Here is a 24,673-nt window from a genome sequence, read left to right as displayed (position 1 = left end):
ATATTTTTTATATACAAACCATTGGCCTAGAGTTCAGTTATTGAGTGTGTGGAACTATTTGCTGACTGAGTGTGTACAACAAATGCTTTACACTGTCCTCTGATACTGCCTTACTGCTCGACCAGGCTACCACTTTGGAGAGTAAGGTTATATCTAACTTTAACCTCTGTTAAACCCTTTGGGTCTGTGGACTCTGTACACCCTGTACCTATTAAGGAACAGTATATACAGAGCCACTTTCTCACAGGTACCATTTGTCCCGCCCCTGCCCAGGTTCTCGGACACTTTTGTCCCTACTTGGGATCCACACTGGGACACGGCGCCGGTTCGGCCTGTCCGGCGCCGTTTGTTCCTTCCCCAGTCCCTGCCGCCACAGTGTGTCCCTCCTCCTGCGGCGGAGGATGACTGGGAGGGGTCCGAGGACCTGCTTGCTCGTCAGTATGACTCCATGCAGGACTGGGCGGACTAGTTAGAGGAGACCGGCGGCCTCGATCTCTCCTCTGACCCGGGGTTTGCCTCTCCTCCGCCTACCATGGAGGACGCCTCGTACACGATGGTGCTTCGTCAGGCCGCTGAGGTCCTCCACCTTGATCTACCTATGGTGGCCCTGAAAACGAATTTCCTCACTGAGGTGCTCTAGACGGCGTCCATTTCGTCGGAGCCCCTGCTGCCATTTAACGGCATCCTCACTGACGTCTTGCTGGGCACCTGGTCACGGCCAGCAACAGGGCCCCCAGTGGATAAGCATGTTGCCAGGCGTCATCGCCCGGCGCCGGGGGACCCTGACTTTCTGGCCACTCATCCTACGACCGAGAGCTTGGTCATCCAAGCTTCGACGTCCCAGAGCGCCTTTCCCACGGCTCCGCCGGATAAGGACTCTTAAGAAGCTGGAGCAGTTCGGCAAGCGGTTGTTCCCTTCGGCCAGCTTAGGGCTGCAGTCAATGAACGCCGCATGCCTCTTGGGCCGCTATTCTCACGCGGTGTGGGATGCCGTTGCACAGGTGTTGCTTCAGTGTCCTGAAGAGGCCCAAGCTGTGCTGTCTCAAGCTGTTGCCGAGGGTAAGGATGCGGCTAGGATCACCATTCGGTGTGGTTTGGACACCACGGACTCATTGGGTAGAGCCGTTGATATGACTGTGGCGCTTCGTCGCCACGCCTGGTTGAGATCTACCGGGTTCTCGCCAGATGTACAAAGCTCACTCATGGACATGCCCTTTGATGGCATCTGCCTGTTTGGCGATAAGCCCGACAGTGCGCTGGAGCGTTTTAAGGACTCGTAGGCTATGGCCAAGTCCTTAGGTCTTTCTACGAAAAGCCCAGCCACTCCTGGTTTTCGTTCCTTTCGTGGCAGGGGCGCCCAGGCGCGTTCCTTCAGCAAGCCTGTGCAGACCAGTCGCAGCGCGGCCGCGGACACCGCTTCTGCAGAGGTGAGTCTGGAAATCAGCGTGGGTGCCAGTCCACCTCCGCCCCCGCTGCTTCTACCTCCAAACCTTCCTAATCCGAGCTTTGTGGAGTACCCCATGTCAGTGAGTGTCAGGATCCGCCATCGGACAAGTGGGTGTTTGTGAGAAAGTGTCTCTGTATATGCTGTTCCCAAATAGGTACAGGGTGTACAGAGTCCACAGTCCCCAAGGGTTTGACAGAGGCTAAAGTTAGATATAACCTTACTCTCTAAAGTGGTAGCTTGGTCGAGCAGTAAGGCAGTATCAGAGGACAGTGTAAAGCATTTGTTGTACACACTCAGTCAGCAAATGGTCTCACACACTCAATAACTGAACTCTAGGCCAATGGTTTATATATACAAAATATATGCTTGTTTTATTTTAGAACTAACAATTGGAATTAAAATATACTTTCTCAGAATGAGATGCTTTATATAAATACTTTTGCAAGATGTAATTGACTTTTGTAAACAGTTACAAGCGGTTGCAATAGGCAACACTATTTTAAACACAATAATACATTGAGTTCAATGGAAGTTTCATGTTATTTGACACAGATTACTTTAAGGATTACTTTTGGAATTCCAGGACTGGATCCTAGGTTCAGTCCTGGGTCAGTACTCCGAATCAAGTGATGAAAGTCGACTTAATTACTGTAATGATTTTTAAACAATATTTAGCGATTTTAAAAGTTGACACTTAGAAAATATTTCAAAGAAAACCGTCAATGATTCCCTATGGAAGAAAACTCAGGTTACAGGTACAGTATGTTCTTGTTACTTTTGTATTCCAGTACTGGGTGCCTAGACTCAGTACTGGGACCTTTATCCAAAACGGGTAAGTAATTACGTTTTCAGATATTATACGATTTTTGAGGAATATTTAAAGATTGCAGAAATCGACACTTAGAAGAAATTTCACAGAAAAACAGTCAATGGTTTCCTACGGAAGAAAATTGAGTTAAGGCTAAGTACAGTTGGAAGTCTTTTTCAGAGTCAGTGCTGGGCACCAAGATCCAGCTCTGGGAGCTCACCTAAGAGCAGGTGAGTGTTTTCGTTACTCGGCTGATTTTTGGTGAATTTTTTAAGATTTGAAAAGTCCACACTTAGAAGAAATTTCAGGAAAAGCCAGTCAATGTTACCCTATGAGTTAAATAGAGTTTGCGGTTTAAGGGTAAGTACTCGACTGGCAGAGTTGAGGTTCTGGGCATAGACTCAGGGGTCCCCCAGGGTCAGGTAGGTACAGTTGGTTCACCCTCAGCGGCTCTAGGGCGGCCGGGTGCAGAGAGAGTTAGGCCCAATGTTATCCTATGAGGGATAGGGGGGCCTTGGTTGGTGGCTGCTGACGGGCAAGCCACGCGGCTGTGGGAGCTGGGCTCCTGGTCACTTACTCAGGGCAAGTGGGGAAGTAGGTAGGTGTAGAGTTTTCACTGCCAGGGCCACTCTGGGTGAAGAGTGCTTTTGAGCCTTCGGGCGCTCAATTGATTTCAATGGGAAATCTCCGGTTTAGAAAAAGACTGCAAGCTCGGGGACGAGGACTCTTCAGGTGCCACCACCACTTCGAGAGGTAAGTTGGGTAGTTGGAGGATAGGTAGGTACCCCGGGATTGGGCACACGGGCCGTGAGGCGCCGCGTGCAGGGGTGCCTTTTGGTGTCGGGAAATCTTACCCTCTGTTGATCGCGGTTGGGGGGGCACCTTGTTCTGAGACTGCAGGCTACTTCAGGAGTGTCGAGGGAGGTCCTTGGGTGCCGGACTCGGGGTCACAGTCGCCGTGGGGTCGTCCTCAGGGTCTTTGTTCACTCCGGCACTGGCCAGGCTTGGCTGGTGCAGAGTGTGCTGGGTTCGCGGTGCCGGCCTGCTGCCAGGGATTAGAGATAGGTTTTGGGTAGAGCCTCTACTCATGGGAGTCCCAGGGGCTTAGAGCCAAGAGGTAGCCAGGTCCTCCGGGGTTTGTGAGGTTGCTGGCCACAAGAGGTGCCGGGTTGGAGCAGGAGCAGGTTCGAGGGTCGACAGGCCGGTAGGGCTGGGGCTAAAGCAGTTGGTGTCTTCCTCTTTTTAGCAGCTGCAGGGCAGGTCTTCTTTCTTCTTGCTCTTCTTTGTAGTTTGGAATCTGGAATCTGGGGAAGGAAGGTTCAGGGTGCCCCTAAATACTAGATTTAGGGGCGTTACAGGTAGGTGAAGGGCAGGGACCAATGGGTCCCTGCTCTGGGGTGGGTACACCCCCTATCCTGTGGGAGGGGGGCCGTAGCCTAGTCCTGATTGGGCAGGGCTTCCCATCTTCAAGATGGAGAGAGCCCGGAGATGTGCTTCACCTCGCCTCCCCCACCTGAGGGGTGGGGTTGGCAGGCTGGCACATCCCCTGTCCTTATTTGGGGTTCCCGGCCAAGCTTCCTGCCAGAGTGGGGGGTTGCAGTGGCCTGGGGAAGCTCACAGAGGCGGCATGCCTTTGAAGCTTCCCCCTGCCTATCCTGGGGGAGGAGATTTAGCACCTTGCCCAGGATGTTCATTGTTGCAGACCTAGGAGAGCAGGGGCACTCCTACCCAGGGGTCCAGAAACATGTCTGCTGTGTGGCAGCCTAGGCAGCCTCAGAACAGACGTGGATTGTAGGTTTAGGTTTCAGGGGGCCTCTCTAAGATGCCCTCTGTGGTGTTTTGTACATTAAATCACACACTGGCATCAGTGTGGATTTAATGTGCTGAGCAGTTTGATACCAAACTTCTCAGTCTTCAGAGCTGCCATTATGGTGCTGTGGAGTTCGTGTTTGACAAGCTCCCAGCACCATATACTCTTAGCTGGCAGCACTGCACTTACAGGACCCAGGAATGGACCTGGGTACTGTAGGGGCACAGGGCTCCTGCCTCTGTGCCCACACCACTGGCATAGGGCACCCAGCTAGAGGGGTGGCTGATGTATGCCAGGGCAGTGTAGGTTGTGGGCATGGCACACAGGGATGTGTGCTATGTCGACTCTCTGTTTTGTCTTGTATCCAGACACCCAGCCTGCAAGAGCAGTGTGTGTGTGTTAGGGTACAGGGCCTCTAAGGGTGGGACAATGAGTGCTGCAGCCCTTAGAGGCCTTCCCTGGTCACAAGGCCCTGGGTACCTAGGGTACCATTTACCAGGGGCTGACATGTGGCCAGGGTTTGCCAATTTGGGTTTTGGCTGTTAGACAGTTGTTTAGGGAAGGAACACAGGCCCTGGGCACCTGATAGGCAGGAGCCCATGGCACAACAAGGAAAAGTGCATCAGCTATTAGGCAAAAAAGGGGGGGGGGGGTTACTGCAACAGAAACCCACTTTCTTACAGTGTTGCAGATCGTCTGCAAGGGTTACTCCCTTCCCTTTCAGTCCACCCCTCCAGCCATGCCACCTCAGTCCCACCGCATGTCAGGGGAACACTTGGCGACTCTCCAGCCTTGGCGACGTTGTTGTTCCCACTACTTTCTGGTCCCCAAGAAGGACAAAGGGGGCCTGCGCCCCATCTTGGACCTCAGGAACGTCAATCGCTTCCTCTGGAAGGAGAAGTTCAAGATATTGCCTCTGGCTCAGGTCTTGGCTGCCCTCGACCCTGGAGACTGGATGATAGCGTTGGACTTGCAGGATGCATATTTTCACATACCCGTCCTGCCAGCCCACCGGCGTTACCTGCGGTTCACGGTAGGCCACGAGCATTTTCAATTTGCTGTGCTCCCCTTCGGCCTTACCAGCACCCCTCGGGTGTTCACCAAAGTGATGGCGGTGGTCGCAGCTCATCTGCGCAGGTCAGGGGTGTCAGTCTTCCCCTACCTCGACGACTGGTTGTTGAAGGCCGGTTCGCCCCAGACAGTCGTCTCCCACCTCCAGACTACGGCCGACCTCCTGCATTTGCTGGGGTTCTCCATCAACGTGCCAAAGTCACACCTGAGACCCTCTCAGGAGCTCCCCTTCATCGGAGCAGTTCTGGATTCGACGCAGTTTCGGGTTTATCCTCCCGAACAACGAGTCCGGGATATTCAGGCTCTTATTCCGATCTTTCAGCCTCTATCCCGGGTTTCAGTCAGGATGACCCTCCGGCTCCTGGGCCTGATGGCCTCCTGCATCCTACTGGTGCAACATGCCAGATGGCATATGCGGGCTCTGTGAGAAAGTGGCTCTGTATATACTGTTCCCAAATAGGTACAGTGTGTACAGAGTCCACAGTCTCCAGAGGTTTGGCAGAGGTTAAAGTTAGATATAACCTTACTCTCTAAAGTGGTAGCTTGGTCGAGCAGTAAGGCAGTATCAGAGGACAGTGTAAAGCATTTGTTGTACACACTCAGCCAGCAAATGGTCTCACACACTCAATAACTGAACTCTAGGCCAATGGTTTATATGAAAAAGAAATGGTTGTTTTTATTTTAGAACCAACAATAGGTATCAAAATATACTTTCTCAGAATGAGATGCTTTAGTTAAATTCTTTGCAATAGGCAATTGAATTTTGCAGATTATAGTTAGTTTGGTTGCAATAGGCAACACAATTTCAAACACAATAATACATTGAGCTCAATGTGAATTTTAAGTTATTTGCAATTGATTACTTTCAGGATTACTTTTCTAACTCCAGGACTGGATCCTAGATTCAGTCCTGGGACAGTTCTTGGAAACAAGTGAGTAAATTCGTTTTAGTTACTGTTGTAATTTTTAAGCAATATTATGCTATTTTAATAGTTGACACTTAAAAACTTTTGCTAATCAAATTACCAATGTTATCCTATGGAAGGATATTCACTTAGCAGGTAAGTGGGGTTATGGTTACTTTTTCTAGGTCAGTTTTGGATCCTAGATCCAGCACTAGTGTATCACCTGTAAGCAGTTGAGAAACTGCGTTTAAGTTACACAGGCGATTTTTAAGGAATATTTATAAGTTTGCAAAATCGACACTTAGAAGAAATTTCATAGAAAAACAGTCAATGGTTCCCTATGGAAGAAAATTCAAGTTACGGGTAAAGTATGTTCTCGTTACTTTTGTAATTCAGGGCTGGGCTCCTCGGCTGAGTACTGGGACCTCTATCTAAAACAGGTAAGTAATTACGTTTTCACAGTTGGTATTTTTAAAGAATATTTGTAGTTTGCAAAAATTCACACTTAGAAGAAATTTCACAGAAAAACAGTCAATGATTTCCTATGGAAGAAAATTGGGTTAGTGGTAAGTACGATTGTGAGTACTTTTCATGGTCAGTGCTGGGCACCAAGATCCAGCACTGGGATCTCTCCTAATAGCAGGTGAGTATTTCCGTATTTGTTACTCATTTGATTTTAGGTGAAGTTTTTAAGTTTTAGAAACTCCACACACAGAAGAAATTTCAGAAGAAACTAGTCAATGTTACCCTATTGAAGAAAAGTGAGTTATCGGCTTATGGGTAAGTACTCGACTGGCAGAGTTGAGGTTCTGGGCACAGACTCGGGGGTCTCCCAGGGTCAGGTTGGTACAGTTGTTACACCCTCAGCGGCACTGGGGCGGCTGGGTGCAGAGTGAGTTAGGCCCAATGGTATCCTATGGGAGGCAGGGGGGGCCTTGGTTGGTGGCTGCTGACGAGCAGGCCACGCGGCTGTGGGAGCTGGGCTCCTGGTCACTTGCTCAGGGCAAATGGGGAAGTAGGTAGGAGTAGAAGTTGCACTGCCAGGGCCACTCGGGCGGCTGGGTGCAGGGTGCTTTTGAGCCTTTGGGCGCTCAATGGATTTCAATGAGAAAGCTCAAGGACGAACAAAGGCTGCAAGCTCGGGGACAAAGATTCTTCGGGTGCCACCACCGCTTCAAGAGGTAAGTTTGGTAGTTGGAGGATAGGTAGGTACCCAGGAGTCGGGCACAGGGGGCCGCAGGGCGCTGGGTGCAGGGGTGCCATTTGATGTCAGGAAATCTTACCCTCTGTTGATGGTGGTTGGGTGGGGTCCCTGGTTCTGAGGTTGCAGGCGTCGTCAGGAGCATCACAGTCGCTGGGGGGATGTCCTCGGGGTCTTTGTCCTCTCCGGCACAGGCTGGGATTTAGCGGGAGCAGGTTCGAGGGTTGACAGGCCAGTAGGGCTGGGGCCAAAGTTGGTGTCTTCCTCTTCTTAGCATCTGCACCGCAGGTCTTCTTTCTTCTTGTTCTTCTTTGCTTTTTCGGAATATGGAATCTAAGGAAGAAAGGTTCAGGGTGCCGCTAAATACTAGATTTAGAGGCGTTACAGGTAGGTAAAGGGCAGTGACCAATGGGTCCCTGCCCTGGGGTGGGTACACCCCCTATCCTGTGGGAGGGGGGCAGTAGCCTAGTCCTGATTGGGCAGGGCTTCCCATCTTCAAGATGGAGAGAGCCCGGAGATGTGCTTCACCTCGCCTCCCCCACCTGAGGGGTGGGGTTGGCAGAGGCTGGCACATCCCCTGTGCTTACTTGGGGTTTCCGGCCAGTCTTCCTGCCAGAGTGGGGGTCAGAACCGGTGGGGGCCAGTTACTGAGTAAAGCAAGTGGCCTGGAGAAGCTTATAAAGGCGGCATGCCTTTGAAGCTTCCCCCTTGCCCATCCTGGGGGAGGAGACCTAGCACCTCGCCCAGGATGTGCATTGTTGCAGGCCCAGAAGAGCGGGAGCTCTCCACCCAGGGGTCCAGCAACATGTCTGCTGTGTGGCAGCCTAGGCAGCCTCTCAGACAAGAGGTGGATTGCAGGTTAGGTTTCAGGGGGCATCTCTAAGATGCCCTCTGTAGTGCTTTGTGCATTAAATCCCAGAATGTCTGCATTGTCAGCATTCCGTCCATCATTTGTTTGTTGTAACGCTTTTCGCCCTAAGTGGGATGGGTATTCCCAGACGTGGGACCCGTGCTCACTACGCCACTGGAGTCAAGCTATCCTGGCTGATGACGGCTGATAGCCAGAAACCGGTCCTAGGATGCTTGATTCCAGTCCAGGGAAGACATGGCTTGGCAGTTCGGGCTGGACTGTTCCCATGAGGCACAGGGTCAAGACTGATTTGCATATGGCCATGTCTAAACTGGGGTGGCGTAGTGGGCAAAAGAACAATGGATTTAACCCAGATCTCTTGACTGGGGGAGAATGTCTGCATTGTCAGCATTCCGTCCATTTGTTTGTTGTAACGCTTTTCGCCCTAAGTGGGATGGGTATTCCCAGACGTGGGACCCGTGCTCACTACGCCACTGGAGTCAAGCTATCCTGGCTGATGACGGCTGATAGCCAGAAACCGGTCCTAGGATGCTTGATTCCAGTCCAGGGAAGACATGGCTTGGCAGTTCGGGCTGGACTGTTCCCATGAGGCACAGGGTCAAGACTGATTTGCATATGGCCATGTCTAAACTGGGGTGGCGTAGTGGGCAAAAGAACGATGGATTTAACCCAGATCTCTTGACTGGGGGAGAATGTCTGCATTGTCAGCATTCCGTCCATCATTTGTTTGTTGTAACGCTTTTCGCCCTAAGTGGGATGGGTATTCCCAGACGTGGGACCCGTGCTCACTACGCCACTGGAGTCAAGCTATCCTGGCTGATGGCGGCTGATAGCCAGAAACCGGTCCTAGGATGCTTGATTCCAGCCCAGGGAAGACATGGCTTGGCAGTTCGGGCTGGACTGTTCCCATGAGGCACAGGGTCAAGACTGATTTGCATATGGCCATGTCTAAACTGGGGTGGCGTAGTGGGCAAAAGAACAATGGATTTAACCCAGATCTCTTGACTGGGGGAGAATGTCTGCATTGTCAGCATTCCGTCCATCATTTGTTTGTTGTAACGCTTTAAATCCCACACTGGCATCAGTGCGGGTTTAATGTGCTGAGAAGTTTGATACAAAACTTCTCAGTCTCCAGTGTTGCCATCATGGTGCTGTGGAGTTCGTGTTTGACGAGCTCTCAGCACTGTATACTCTTAAATGGCAGCACTGCACTTACAGTGCCCAGGAATGGAACTGGGTACTGTAGTGGCACAGGGCTCATGCTCCTGTGCCCACACCACTGGCATAGGGCACCTAGCTAGAGGGTTGGCTGATGTATGCCAGGGCAGTGTAGGTTGTGGGCATAGCGCACAGGGATGTGTGCCATGTCGAATCGCTGTTTTGTCTTGTACCCAGACACTCAGCCTGCAAGGGCAGTGTGTTTGTGTTAGAGTACAGGGCCTCTAAGGGTGGCACAATAAGTGCTGCAGCCCTTAGAGGCCTTCCCTGGTCGCAAGGCCCGGGGTACCTACGGTACCATTTACCAGGGGCTGACATGTGGCCAGTGTTTGCCGTTTTAGGGAAGGAACATAGGCCCTGGGCACCTGATTGGCAGGAGTCCAGGGCACACTCTGTCAAAGTACATTCAGCAATTCAGCAAAAAGTGGGGGCACACCATGCAAGAAAGATGCCACTTTCTCACAACAGGCAGATACTGTATCCACCAGAAAAAGCGTTACCGAAGGTAAGTAGCTTGTTCGTTTGGTCCTAGAACAGTTTTAAACTACAGCAGTCACAGAGGCTACCGTCCACTAAATCCTGCCTAATGACGCGAAGAAACGCCTGCATAGTAGAGTCTGAGATAAAACTGATTCCACACACACTTGCAAAATAGATATTTGCGTCTTTAAGCAATTGAATTTCATGAGAAGACACCAAAGTGGGTGGCTACTGTTTATGCTTCACGGTGCAAAGTTCCAATTTTGTTGCATTGCCCTAGTGAGTTGACACTAGAATGCGTATGTGTGCTGCGTGCATGCTCCTCAGTTTGTGCTAGAGGGATCTTTATTGTGTTGTCTAATTGCAGAGACTTCGACTTGTGGTGCCCTCATAGGAAGCAGACAAGTAGACACTTTATACTTTTTGCATTTGATTTACATTTTCTATAGCGGATTTACATGTTGTATGTGCAAGTTTACTATTTAATGCATTGTTTTTTCTAATTCTCAGATGGCCACCTTGGGAGAAGCTCGTCTCAGGGAGATGGAAGCCTTACATGCTCTAGGAACACTAAATGAACAGAAGTTGCTGTCCAGTGAGGAGGACTTGGATTGGCGAGTGTGCATTTGTCAAGAAGCTCCAGCTTCTCCTATGATACAATGTGAACTCTGCAGGGGCTCATTCCACACGCATTGTGTTACCTTGCCCAGTATGCACCAGGGACAGAGAGTATGGCTGTGTCCTCAGTGTCATAGATCGCAGAAGCCACCTTTAGAAAAGATTCTGCCTTTGCTCGCTTCCCTGCAGCGCATCCGTGTGCGACTCCCTGAGGGGGATGCTCTGCGCTTCATGATCGAGCGCACTGTGAACTGGCAGCACAGAGCACAACACATGCTGACTTCAGGGAACATTGCACTGTCACTGGACAGATGTGGCACAGGACAGTTGTACAACAGATGGCAAGCTACAGCTGGGCAGCTCCCAGAGACGAACAAGGTAAGAACAGTCCTTGTTTGCATTTTAATCAGTGTCACCTGTCCAGTTTCTTTAGTTGCTATAGCTCCTATGGTAAGTAGCAGTAATCGGATCTAAGTGTGCACTAAAGCCCACTTGCATGTTCTATTGCATTTGTATATAACTTACTACACCAGGCAAGTCGTTAAAGGGCTTTTGGCAGATGGCATTCTACTTCGAAACCCAAAGTTCTCCTCCATGGGATCTTCATCATTAGTTAAATGAACAGAATAGTATGGCCCCCACATGGTAAAAAAGTTATACAAATGTATCATTAGCTTTTATTTTAAAATTTAAAACTGCATGTAAAAGGCTATATTGGCCAATTACTTTAAAAAAAAGAAAACAATTTTAAATGCAGAAAAATAGTCACTAGAAATAACAGCCACTAGAAAGTGGTTTAAAAAAAAAAGAAATGTGCTACAAGATAGCAATAGGCTAACGCCTGAAAGGCTTGGAAAACTACTGCTGCATTGATAAGGAAAAGCATACCACCAGTTTCCTATCATGCCCTTTAGATGGCAGATAAGCCAGTTCATTTTAATACATTTTTTGCCGTCTTTTCAGCTGCTGCTGACTGGATTCTTGAGCACTGAGCGTGAACTATTTAGGTGTTTTTCCCTCTTTTAAAACCGCTTGACGTCTTTAGAGACGTGCAGCATATTCTGTTTGAGGCATGTGTGGCTGTAGATACACATGCTGTGTGTAAGTCTGCACTCTAGTTTTGGGCTCGGATGATTCCAAGTTATTCTTCGGAGAATGATTTTGAGTCACGAGGATGTTCGACTCCGCCTCTCGGTGAGACTACGCATGTACATCGACTCCCTTGTTAAATTGTTTTTTCACCCAACGGGTTCGGATGTATTCTCTCGTGCTCCGGTTCGAGATAATCTTGGGTTCCCTTTGGTTCATCGTTAGTTCATCTAAACGACAATATTTTCTCGATCATGTAGATTTTCTTCCATCTTGAGCTCTGAAACAATCCCTTGTGTCGAATTTAGCTTTGCCTTAGCGGCCTCTGGGCAACATCGAATTGGGTCTCTTTCCGAACATTCTGTTCTGCCCAAAAATGAGATGTTGATGGAACATACTGTGTTCTATTTTTGTCTGAATTGCCACTCAAAATACCCCCATATCTACCAACACTCAGTCTGTAATTTATTCCTCTCACCTGACCATCAAGAAGACAACTTTGAGGTCAGCTACTCTTTGGACAACCCGCCGGAGGTCCCTTGTGTTGGGTGAAAGAAGCTTGAGAGAGACCCCTCAAACATCCCAAGCAAGACAAAGTGGACTATGTACCTGGCCTTTGGTCCAGAATGACATGAGTACATGAACAAGGCAGACAAAAACTTGGAGACCAACCCGGAGCTTGTGAATCACTTGTGTGACCAAAAGTACTCAATGGTAGAATACCAGCAAGGGCAGTTGATGTGGTTCTTAGAGCCTGTAGCACCCAGAGCATCTAAAAACAAGTGATCTGAGAGAGACATCGCGCCGCTGTAGGAAGCTGGCTCTGTATATACTATACCAAAGTGAGGTATAGTGTGCACAGAGTCCTGTGGAACCCCAAAGGTAGGCAGAGGTAAAGTTAGATAGCACCTCACTCTCTATTTGTGGGAGTGTGCTCGAGCAGTAAGGCAGTATCAGAGGACAGTGTTAAGCATTTGTTGTACACACCTAGTCTGCAAATGAATTTCACACATTCAGACTGAACTTCAGACCAATTGTTTTTGTATAAAAATATTCTTTTAGTTATTTTATTTTCTAGAACCAAGCAAGCCTGGCACAGGTAAGCAATACATACTTTACAGTAGTAATGCAATTGAAATACAGTTTGAATGATAATTGTATATGCACTTTGGTTTGATTTACAGTATGGATGTAGAGAAATGCAATACTTTGTAAATGCAATACATAGACTTGAATAGGCTTTTTAGTAAAATAGCAGGTAAGTAACTTTTGAGATTACTAGGCTTACACAGAGTAGTATGCCTAGATACTACTCTGGGAGATTTCCTGAAAACAGGTAAGAAAAATAGTTTTTGTTAAACAGTACAATTTTTAGAGAATTCCTTTAGTTTGTCAAACTCCACACTTAAAAACGTTCACAAAAAACAGTCAATGTTATCCTATGAAGGAAAATAGTGTTATCGGTTTTGAGGTAAGTATTTGGTAGTGGGAGTCGAGGTTCTGGGGTAGACTCAGGGGTCCCCCAGGGTCAAGGAAGCACTCTCATTACACCCTCAGTGGCACTAAGGTGGCCGAGTGCAGAGTCCCAATGTTATCCAATGGAAGATAAGGGGCCTCCGGTTGGTGGCTGCTGGCAAGCAGACCTCTTAGTTGTGGCAACAAAGCTCCTAGACTTTAGCTCAGGGCAAATGGGGAAACAAAGTAGCAGCAAAGGTGCACCCTCAGCGGCACTAGGGCGGCCGGGTGCAGGGTGCTCTTTTGACGTCTGGCACCCTGTTTTCAATGGGGAACCTCCGGTTTGCAAAGACACTGCAGGCTTGGGGACGAAGGTCTTCTGGGTGTGACCAACACTTCGAGAGGTAAGTTGGAAAGTTAGGGGTTGGTTAGGCACTGTTGATTTGGGCACACAAGACCGTGGGGCGTCGGGTTCAGGGGTACGTTTTGAGGTTGGATCTTCTTACCAGCTTCTGTCGCAGTTGGGATTTAGGCTGCAGGCGTCGGCTGGAGGCTTGAGGCAGGTCAGTGGTCGCCGAATCTCGGGTCAGGATCGCCGGGGGACCTCCTCGTGGTGTTTGCCCACTTGAGCTCGGCCCGTGGACGGCGGGTGCAGAGTGGTGCGGATTCGCGGTTTCCAGCCAAGGCCAGATGTTGCAGATGAACAAATCCAGTGTTCACTGGCAATAAAGTCTTTGAGGTAGAAGGCAGGCAGGTCCTCTGGGGTTTTCGAGGTTGCTGGCTGCAAGTCACACCGGGATTTCGCAGGAGCATGTTTGAGGTGGAGCCAGGCCAGTAGGGCTGGGGCCAAATCCGTGGGTGTCTTCCTCTTGTTCGCTGCTGCACGGCTGTTCGGTCCTTCTTCTAGTTTCTTCTTGTATGAGGAAGCAAGGTTCTCGGGTGCCCCTAAATACTAGATTATGGGGCATTACAGGTAGGTAAAAGGTAGGACCATTGGGTCCCTTCCCTGGAGTGGGTACACCCCCTAGTATGCCACCCACCAGTGGGAGGGGGGCATGAGCCTGTCCCTGGTTGGCGAAGTCCTCTCATCTTCAAGATGGCTTGGACTGAGAGTTCTGCTTTACCTCGCTTCCCCCTCCTGAGGGGTGGAGTTGGCAGAGGTGGGCACACCTCTCTTCCTTACTTGTTTTTCCTGCCGGTTCTCCCGCCCAAAGTGGGGGTCAGAACCAGTGGGGAGCGGTTGCTGAGAGCAGCAAGTGGCCTCAGAAAGCTCACAAAGGCGGCAAGCCTTTGAAGCTTCCCGCTACGTGAACCCTGCCCATCCTAGGGGTGGAGGCTTGGCACCTCGTCCCAGGATGTGCATTGTTTCAGGCCCCGGAGAGCAGCAGGCTCTCAACCCAGGGGTCCAGAAACATGTCTGGTGGTGGCAGGTGAAAGCAGCCACGCAGCCTGGGCACTAGTGGTAGGTTAGTTTTCAGGGGGCATCTCTAACATGCCCTTTGTGTGCATTTTTCATTAAATCCCACTCTGGCATCAGTGTGGGTTTAATGTACTGAGAAGTTTGATACCAAACGTCTCAGTTTTCAGTGTAGCCATTAGTGCTGTGGAGTTCGTTATGACAAACTCCCAGCACCATATACTCTTGATGGCAACACTGCACTTACAATGTCTAAGAATGGACTTAGACACTGTAGGGGTACAGGGCTCATGCACCTGTACCCTCACCATTGGTATAGTGCATCCAGCTAGAGGGATGACTGACCTATGCCAGGGCAGTGGGTTGTAGGCATGGTACACAGATGTGTGTGGCATGTCAACTCTAGACTTTGTTCTGCACCAAAACAATCAGCCTGCAAAGGTAGTGTGTGAGTGTAATGGTACAGGTCCTCTCAGGGTGGCACAATGAGTGCTGCAGCCCTTATCTGGTCTCAGTGCCCTGGGTACCTGTAGTACCATTTACCAGGGGCTGACCTGTGGCCAGAGATGCCAATTGGGTTTAGGCTTCAATGCAGTTTTAGGGAAAAAACATAGGCCCTGGGTACCTGATTAGCAGGAGCCCAGGGCACACTCAGTCAAAGCACATCAGCAATTCCGCAAAAAGTGGGGGCAACCATGCAGAAAGAGGGCACTTTCTCACAGTTTGTAGTTCGGAAGCTCAGACAATCATCCCTCATACTCATAGCTCCCACATAGGCACGTCAACCTTGGTTCTCCACCCTGCTAGAGATCTCAGTAGTTCCACACCAAAAGCTGCATCTTAACTCCAGTCTCCTCACTCAGAGCCATGGAGAAATCATGCATCCAAATCCCAAGGAACCCAACCTAGCGATTTGTCTACTGAAATCATAGAGTTTGGTTATTTACAATTACCACCAGACTGTATGAATATCCAAAGGATGCTAGGGGACCTACTACTAGGGCATGTTATGTAGCAAAGTGGAAACAATTTGTTATATACTTTAACAATAACAATATTAATCCCCTTGATGCTTAAGTGCAAAACCTCATCTGTTATCTCTTACACTTACAGCAATCTGGATTAGCCTAAACATCCATTCGATTGCATTTAGCAGCAGTTGCTGCATGCTTACAAAACAGACAACACTTATCTCTATTCAGAGTACCAGTGATTAAAGCCTTTATGAAATGACTAAAAAGAGTACTAGCACCAAGAGCTCCACCTGCACCAGTATGGAATTTAAGCATAGTCCTTACGAGGCTAATGGGTCCACTTTTAAACCAATGCACAAGTGTTAACTACAATTTCTCTTATGGAAAGATGCCTTTCTTATTGCAATCACTTCCTTAAGGAGAGTTGGCGAACTCCAGGCACTAACTATACAAGAGCCTTTCTTTCAACTTCACAAAGACCAATCCCAAATTTCTTCCTAAAGTAGTTTCTACTTTTCACATCAATCAGTTGAATTACCCTTGTTCTTTCCTCAACCTTATTCTGTAGCAGAATGAGCGATACACACATTAGATGTTAGAAGAGCTCTACTATATTATGTGGAAAGAACAAAAGATTTTCGTGAGACAAAACAGCTCTTAGTTGCTTTTTCGCCACCACACAAAGCCAATCCCATTTCTAAATCAGGCATTCCAAGATGGATCATGAAATGTATCCAAATATGTTATCTGAAAGCGAAATGAACCTTGACACTACCCCCCTAGAGCGCATTCCACCTGCAAAATAGGGGCTACTATGGCTTTCTTAGGAAATATTCCGCTAGCTGACATCTGTAAGGTGTGAGAAAGTGGCTCTGTATATACTGTTCCTTAATAGGTACAGGGTGTACCGAGTCCACAGTCCCCAGAGGTTTGGCAGAGGCTAAAGTTGGATATAACCTTACTCTCTAAAGTTGTAGCTTGGTCGAGCAGTAAGGCAGTATCAGAGGACAGTGTAAAGCATTTGCTGCGCACACTCAGCCAGCAAATGGTCTCACACACTCAATACCTGAACTCTAGGCCAATGGTTTATATATAAAAAATATATGCTTGTTTTATTTTAGAACCAACAATAGGCATTAAAATATACTTTCTCAGAATGAGATGTTTCATCTAAATACTTTTGCAATATGCAATTGACTTTTGTAGAAAGTTACAAGTGGTTGCAATAGGCAACACAATTCTAAACACAATAATGCATTGAGTTCAATGGAAGTTTCATGTTATTTGCCACAGATTACTTTTAGGATTACTTTTGGAATTCCAGGACTGGATCCTAGATTCAGCCCTGGGTCAATACTTGGAATCAAGTGATAAAAGTCGACTTAATTACTGTGATGAATTTTAGACAATATTTTGCTATTTTAAAAGTTGACACTTAGAAAATATTTCCTAGAAAACAGTCAATGATTCTCTTTGGCAGAAAATTCAAGTTGTAGGTATAGTCTGTTCTCGTTACTTTTGTAATCCAGTACTGGGTGCCTAGACTCAGTACTGGGACCTTTATCCAAAACAGGTAAGTAATTACGTTTTCAGATATTAAACGATTTTTAAGGAATATTTAAAGTTTGCAGAAATTGACACTTAGAAGAAATTTCACAGAAAAACAGTCAATGATTTCCTATGGGAGAAAATTAGGTTACTGGTAAGTACAGTTGTAAGTATTTTTCAGAGTCAGTGCTGGTCACCAAGATCCAGCACAGGGAGCTCACCTAAGAGCAGGTGAGTGTTTTCGTTACTCGGCTGATTTTAGGTCTCGGCTCGAAGGCTGCGCTTGCGCAGTCTCGCTCCGAGATTTAATGACTTGGAGAAGAGGGGCTTGAACCCGCCCCTCTTCTCCATTGGCTGGCCTCTTGAATGCTGGCCAGCCATTGGAGAAGAGGTTCGTCTCTCCGAACAGGCCCCGTCCTTTTCGGATTCGGGGGCGTGTTTTTTGCTACTTTTCTAATTATCTCCTCCAGCCAATGGCAAGAGGAGAACAAGCCCCCGAATCCGAAAGCGCCGCTGCCTGTCTCCGAGGCATTTCTGCTTCTCCTCGGAGAAAGGCAGTGGTGTGCTTGTTTTTAAAGGGCTGCTGAAGTCCAAATGTTTACAGGAAAAGTCTTGTAGAGAACGGCAGACCGTTGCGACCTCCGGGTAGTAATCTTCACAGCCACCATAATTACGTTTGTGAGAAAAACGTTGTAGCATTACACGCACCGAGACATGGCCATTCCAAATTTATATAGGAGCCACGCAGAGCACTATTGCAGTGGCTCGGGGACTCGCCAAGTGTATACAGTGTGTTAATTTGGTAATGCGAAGATCTATTGGGCTCCCGAATGCGAGTGTGAATGACAGTAGTTCTGAAGCGCCTTTGCTTTTTTAAATGATTCTTATGCTGCGTGTGTCCTAGGGAAATACCTACAGCGTGCAGACTGGCCTGTACGTAAACCCGCAGATAGAGAGAGACAGAACTGTGCTTGTGAAAGACCAGTAGAGGCCTTTTATTCACGTCCCCTGCTTCGGGACTCCTCCCTCCGCCCACACTGGCACTGGCTGCCCCGATCTCTGTCGGGCAGACTCTTGCTCTGGAAGCACTTGGTGTGCGGAGTGCTCTGCCACATGCCTCCGGTGGCTCGCTGCCCGTCAGGAGAACTGCCTGTGAATGGCTCGGTGGCAGCTGATGGATGAGCGGTGAACCTGGCTCGGCCTGGTCACATTCCATCTCTTATACTGCTGCCCACACTAACCCCCTCTTCTGCCACTGCTCCTACCCCAGCCCTCAGTACATTGTCCAAGCCATTGACAAAGGTGCCCAGGCAACCCACTCCTTTATCCTGACCCGACCCGCCCTTGCTCGATACTTTCAGCTCCTCAGTATGTCAGAATGTAATTACAATCTAGTGGACAATAATTTCGTCTTAAGTTGCATAATGTGCTAGACAGAACACAACATGCCTACAATGGATCTTACAAAAACTATAAATATGTAAGTGCGTTTCTAGGCCAGTTTGTGAGCTACAGTTCATCTTGCCTCTTGGATTCTTGAAGTGTACTTGTAGTGGCGGCCTCGGTTTCTGGTGCTTTGAAGCAGTTGTAAGATCGTATTAGTGTTTTTTGTTCCTCAAATTGGTGTTGATTTTTGGTTGCGAGAACGTGTCACTCATAGTTCTTGAATGTCACTCATAATTACAGTGAAATTATGAAAATGTCACACATTAGCAATTTGAAACCTTGGCAGCTATGGACAGGGGTATGGTAAACTCCAAGGTATGGCGTCGCGGTGCGGGTCCCAGAGGACAGACACGCCATGTGGAGAATGTTCGAGATTTGCTTCCTGGGTGTCCGCTGGTCCCACCCGCGTTCCCATGGCTATGAAAAGCAGATATACAACCTCCTCATACTCGCTTTCGATAAGCGAGGGTGGGGGACTGCATAACTTCTCAACTCTAGCATTTTGATATTCTTTTAACCTCTGATGAGATACAAGAGCTAATTTCATTTTGATGCATGTTGCCGTTGGAACTGAATATTTTCCTTTTTCTTAGGTCGCTTTTTCAATACATCAACATGGCAACCAAGACGCCTTGAGTCCCATTCATGGTGCTTTTTATAGCAAGAGGGCCGATTGATGGATGGGAGCTATGTATGAGTTTTTAAAGACCAGGGCCTTTAACATAAAAGCATGTAAACCCAGAGAAGCCACACTGGTACATTCGTAGGAGACAAGGTTCGAAGTGCAAATCATGACTGTCTATTTAAAATGTAATAAGTCACTATAGAAGGTAAAATATAACATTTAGTCAATCAATTAATAATACTCAAAAAGCAAATACATGTAAATCGGCATTTACAGTGGAAACGGAGTCCTTATCTCGTAAATTGTCAGAACCGAACATGGTTTCGTCCAAAGCAATAGGAGTCAAAGATCATACAGTCTTACGGACTGGACAAATTAGCAGGCGAGAAAGAATAGGAAAATATTGAGGGTGCAAAACAATAAAAGGCTTTACATGAAGTCTTTCTCTATAGTAAGAACTTGGATCCTTTCCCACATCTTTAGTTTTTCTACACTTTGACAGAAAAATCGTAGCGTCACTGTGGTTCGGCAAAAAAGTTGCTTATTTCTATCCAATAGTAAAACAGAAAACAGATCACATGGAAAAATGCCTTTTTCTGCATCTATTGAATAATCTGGTATTATGCCCCACAACAAAAGCACATTCCAAATATAAACAACACCTTGGCTCGGCCGATGGAAAGGCCTTTAATTGTATACAATTGAAATCCTATATCCTTTCCTCAGGAACAACATGAATACAAAATAATGCATTTAAAAATGTTATCTTGTGCAATTAATCAAATAATTAAGGCCACATTAGAGATTCCCCGGTACACAGCAGAGTAAGAGAAGACAAGGCAGTCACTGCAAGGTGGCACTTGCCACGTGCAATTGAAAACAAGACTAGGCTTACCCATCGCCGGCTCTAGCGCTGGTGGCACCCGATGCGACAATCAGTTTTGGCGCCCCCACACCCGATGACCGCCTCCTCTGATTCTCTCACTTCCACAGGGCACAACTGCCCCTCATCTCTTCAATCATAAGTTATTGTTAAACACAGCGCCCCCCTGAGATCAGCACCCTCTCCACAGGCTAGCGCCCAGTGCGGCCGCACCAGTCGCACTGCCCTACAGCCGGTCCTGGGCCTACCCATGTCAACCATAAAACTTTGTTATATTAAACACAGTACAACCATTACATTCAAGTGTCTCTATTGTTAATTAAAAGAATAAAATTATTAAATATAAAACCTGCTTGCCCATCATCTTGGCACGATTACCTACCTAAGTTTGAGACATATGATCGGTCAGTGTGAGTAGCGTCTATTATAGCCATATGCAGTCTAAGATGTTCCTGGCTGAGAGTATGAGGTAGCTTTGGTTACATGGACCCCAACGTGTTGAAGGGCTTGAGGATTATGTACGATGTGGAGTAGCGATGAACTGCTGGACAGAGTTGGAGGGATCTCGGCTCCTTGACCTTAATGAGGTCTCGGGAGTCACAGACAGACTGTGTGAAGGGCCTGGGCCACATGGAGAGATCATGTAGGGTATGTTTGGGCACTTGGATAGACAGTGTGATGAGACTGGGTCTTGGAACTGTGCAAGGTAGCTTAGAACCCATGGGCAGGCAGTGTATGGCCAATGAACAGACCGCATGAGTGGCACTGTTTAACAAGCTTGTGGAGAACGTAAGGAGCCAACACCGCAACTGGTAACTGGTACAGGAGTTTTAAAAGTAGTACAAAACTGGAAACCTTGTAAAGTACGGATTAGTCAAGCTTGCATGCAAGCTTTACACAAATCCATACAATTTCTCGTCATGACGTCTAAAGCATAGAACAGCAGGGAGAGTGAGGTGAAGTAGGAAGAAGGAGGAGGAGGAAGCTGCATATCTAAATTTGCACTCAAGAATATCCATTCGCTCATGCAACATATAGACGTATATTACAGATTATAAATGATGCAGTCACGGAATCGCCTATAACCACTGGCCCTCGACACTGGCAATTGTTTTTTAATTATTTATTCAAGAAAAGAAAGCAAAGCCTAAATATTCTAATACCGATCTGTGACCACTGTTTAGTGCAGTTTGAGGAAATCTGCCTTTTCAATCTAACTGATGCAAAACAAGCACTTAACACATAAAATACATAATGGGTGCCGTGTATAAGATGGTCCTATATTACCTTCTCAGAGTTCTCGTGACACTTATAAACTACACAGCCTTAGGCTTCGTGGATTATGATATCATCAGAGCCTGTCCTACTGAAACATTTGTGTAAGTGAGGGATGCTATCCACTTACCCCAGTGCCGAGTAACACACTTAATGTCAGATATTCATGCAGCATGGCCAAACTAGGTGATCCGTGAAAAAAAGTAGTCACTAGATTCAGGAAATGCCCACCATGTGGCAGATCAGTAGGAAGCAAGAATAAGGGACCAGCAGAGGACATGTATAACATCACACGCTGGTTTTTTACACCTCCAACAAGAATCACTTGCGCACAGGCCACTATGCAGCTTATATGGCGTAAAATACCACTGAAGTACACATTTATAATAACGGAACCTAAGTCTAGTCCATCTCAGGACCCGGATGTACAACTTCAAGTGAGTTGATCATTTTTCCTCGGTTAGTTCGCAAGACAGCTGGGTTTGCCAGAAGAAACATGAGTCATGCTCCATGGGCTTCCAGAGCAGAACATAAACAAGCATTTGCAATGCAATAGGTCTCGCCTTTGCATAAGTTTGAGCTATTGGCAGTGTAAATGACAATGCCTTTCATTTATGTGTTTTGAAAACCTGCAAGCGTGCGTAAACACACACTTTGCACTTATAGTCTTTGCTTACGAGAAGCAAGGCTGGCAATAAAAGAGGCGCAGTTACTGCCAGCCTTGCTTCTCGTAAGCAACGACTATAAGTACAAAGTGCGTGTTTACGCACCGCTTGCAGGTTTTCAAAACACATAAATAAAAGGCATTGTCATTTACAATGCCAATAGCTCAAACTTATGCAAAGGCGAGACCTATTGCATTGCAAATGCTTGTTGGTGAATATTTTAAGTTTTGAAAAGTCCACACTTAGAAGAAATTTCAGGAAAAGCCAGTCAATGTTACCCTATGGAGAAAATTGAGTTATCGGTTTAAAGGTAAGTACTCGACTGGCAGAGTTAAGGTTCTGGGCATAGACTCGGGGGGCTCCCAGGGTCAGGTAGGTACAGTTGGTTCACCCTCAGCAGCACAAGGGCGGCCGGGTGCAGAGAGAGTTAGGCCCAATGGTATCCTATGAGAGGTAGGGGGGCCTTGGTTGGTGGCTGCTGACTAGCAGGCCACACGGCTGTGGGAGCTGGGCTCCTGGTCACTTACTCTTGGCAAGTGGGGAAGTAGATGGGTGTAGAGGTTACACTGCCAGGGCCACTCGGGCGGCTGGGTGCAGGGTGCTTTTGAGCCCTCGGGCGCTCAATTGATTTCAATGGGAAATCTCCGGTTTAGAAAAAGACTGCAAGCTGGTGCTGTGGAGTTCGTGTTTGACGAACTCTCAGCACCATGTATTCTTAAATGGCAGCACTGCACTTACAGTGCCCAGGAATGGACCTGGGTACTGTAGGGGCACAGGGCTCCTGCGCCCACACCACTGGCATGGGCACCCAGCTAGAGGGGTGGCTGATGTATGCCAGGGCAGTGTAGGTGGTGGGCATGGCACACAGGAATGTGTGCCATGTCGACTGTTTGTTTTGTCTTGTACCCAGACACTCAGCCTGCAAGGGCAGTGTGTGTGTGTTAGGGTACAGGGCCTCTAAGGGTGGCACAATGAGTGCTGCAGCCCTTAGAGGCCTTCCCTGGTCACAAGGCCCTGGGTACCTAGGGTACCATTTGCCAGGGGCTGACATGTGGCCAGGGTTTGCCAATTTGGGTTTTAGATTTTTAGTGAAGGAACATAGGCCCTGGGCACCTGATTGGCAGGAGTCCAGGGCACACTCAGTCAAAGTAAATTCAGCAAAAAGTGGGGGCATACCATGCAAGAAAGATGGCACTTTCTCTCACATATAGACCCCACACAAGAAGAGGAAGCTGGACACACCAGACACTCCTGCAGTGCCTGTAAAGAAAAAAGACTGTGCCACTTCACCTATAAGATTCTTTTCTCCTGTTCTTCCTCCTAAACCTGTCTCGCCTCTAAAACTTCCACCACATTCACCACCACAGGATGATGATAATGATGATTTAAGGGGTGGGGAAGGCAACAATGACCCTTTCCCTGACCCTGATGATGACACAGACACACCACAGGACGATTGGGATGATCATGATGACCCAATAGATCCCACAGACCTCCCTGAACCACAGCCATATCCAACAAAACCATCTCCCCCAGATGACAACATTGGTTTTGGTCAGCTGGTTAATAGAGCTTCTGTCTACCATGGTGTTCACATGCATTCAGACCCTGCAGACGAGGATTTCCTTCTAGACACCTTCGAACAGTCACAGAAGACTGTCCAAATACTACCAGTGCCAAAAGGAGTCATTAAACATGCCCCTGACATATTCAAAGACCCAGTGAGAGCTAGAATTCTCAATCCCAGGATTGACAAAAAATATAAACCTGCCCCCGATGATCCCATCTACATCAAAGGGAATCTACCCTTAGACTCACTAGTGGTAACTAACGCTAGGAAACGCGCCAACTCTCAAACCTCCGGTGACGCACCACCTCCGGATAAGGAATCTAAGTTGTTAAATGCCTCTGGCAAGAGAGTTGCTTCTCAAGCAGCCAATCACTGGCTCATAGCCAACACCCAAGCATTACTTGCTAGGTATGATAAGGCTCACTGTGACAGACTAGAAACCATATTACAACAATTACCTGATCAGTACAAAACCCAGGCAAATGACTTAATTCAAGAGGGCAAATTAATAACCAACGCCTCAATCAAGTGTCCCCTTGATGCAGCTGACACAGCCTCTAGGTCCATTAACACTAGTGTGCTACTCACACGATATGCCTGTCTACGTATTTCAATCAGCCGTTCAATCAGGAACAACTTTTTGGACCGGCTGTAGACACCACTCTAGAGAAGATGAAAAAAGACACGGAGACTGCTAAATCCATGGGGGCATTACAGTCTCCACCCACACTTGGTTCCTTTTGTCGCTCCTTTTATAGAGGAGCATCCAAAAACATTCGAACAGAGACCACCTCCTCTTCCTACGAAAAAACCATGCAAACATCCCCCAACAGAGGATATTTTAAAGGCGGATACAGGGGAAATAACAAAGGGAGAGGCCGAGGTAACAACAACACACGTGCCTCCCCCACTAATAAACAGTGACTTCCCTCCACTCCATTCCACTCCGGTCGGGAGAAGACTTTCACAGTTCCTACCTGTCTGGGACTCCATCACAAAAGACAAGTGGGTAAGACAAATTATCCAGTATGGTTACTGCCTGGAACTTACAGCAACCCCACCCACCACACCACCCAAACAACGTCCAATGTCCACGGAACACCTTACACTCTTAAAACAACAGGTTCTTTCACTGCTTCAAAAGCACACAATAGAGCCAGTTCCCTTACAGCACCAAGAAACAGGGGTTTACTCACTATATTTCCTAATCCCCAAGAAGGATGGGACTCTTAAGACCAATACTCGACCTCAGACCCCTCAATCTTTATATACAGTCAGATCATTTCCATATGATCAC

At 47.7% G+C, this 24,673-nt stretch overlaps 1 pseudogene across 1 annotated transcript in view; it reads left to right on the top strand.

The window, feature by feature from the left end:
- LOC146866943 (lysine-specific demethylase 5B-like) overlaps positions 1-24,673 on the top strand; it is a 429,067-nt pseudogene that overhangs the window by 240,221 nt on the left and 164,173 nt on the right. The window contains exon 8 of the transcript XR_014966723.1: positions 10,322-10,807. The product of XR_014966723.1 is annotated as a lysine-specific demethylase 5B-like (transcript). The remainder of the gene's footprint in view (positions 1-10,321; positions 10,808-24,673) is intronic.

This window comes from Triturus cristatus, chromosome 1_2 (genome assembly GCF_964204655.1).
Source record: "Triturus cristatus chromosome 1_2, aTriCri1.1, whole genome shotgun sequence".
Lineage (NCBI taxonomy): Eukaryota > Metazoa > Chordata > Amphibia > Caudata > Salamandridae > Triturus > Triturus cristatus.
The sequence above is the reverse complement of the archived record's forward strand: the minus strand, read 5'-3'. Positions and strand labels throughout refer to the sequence as shown.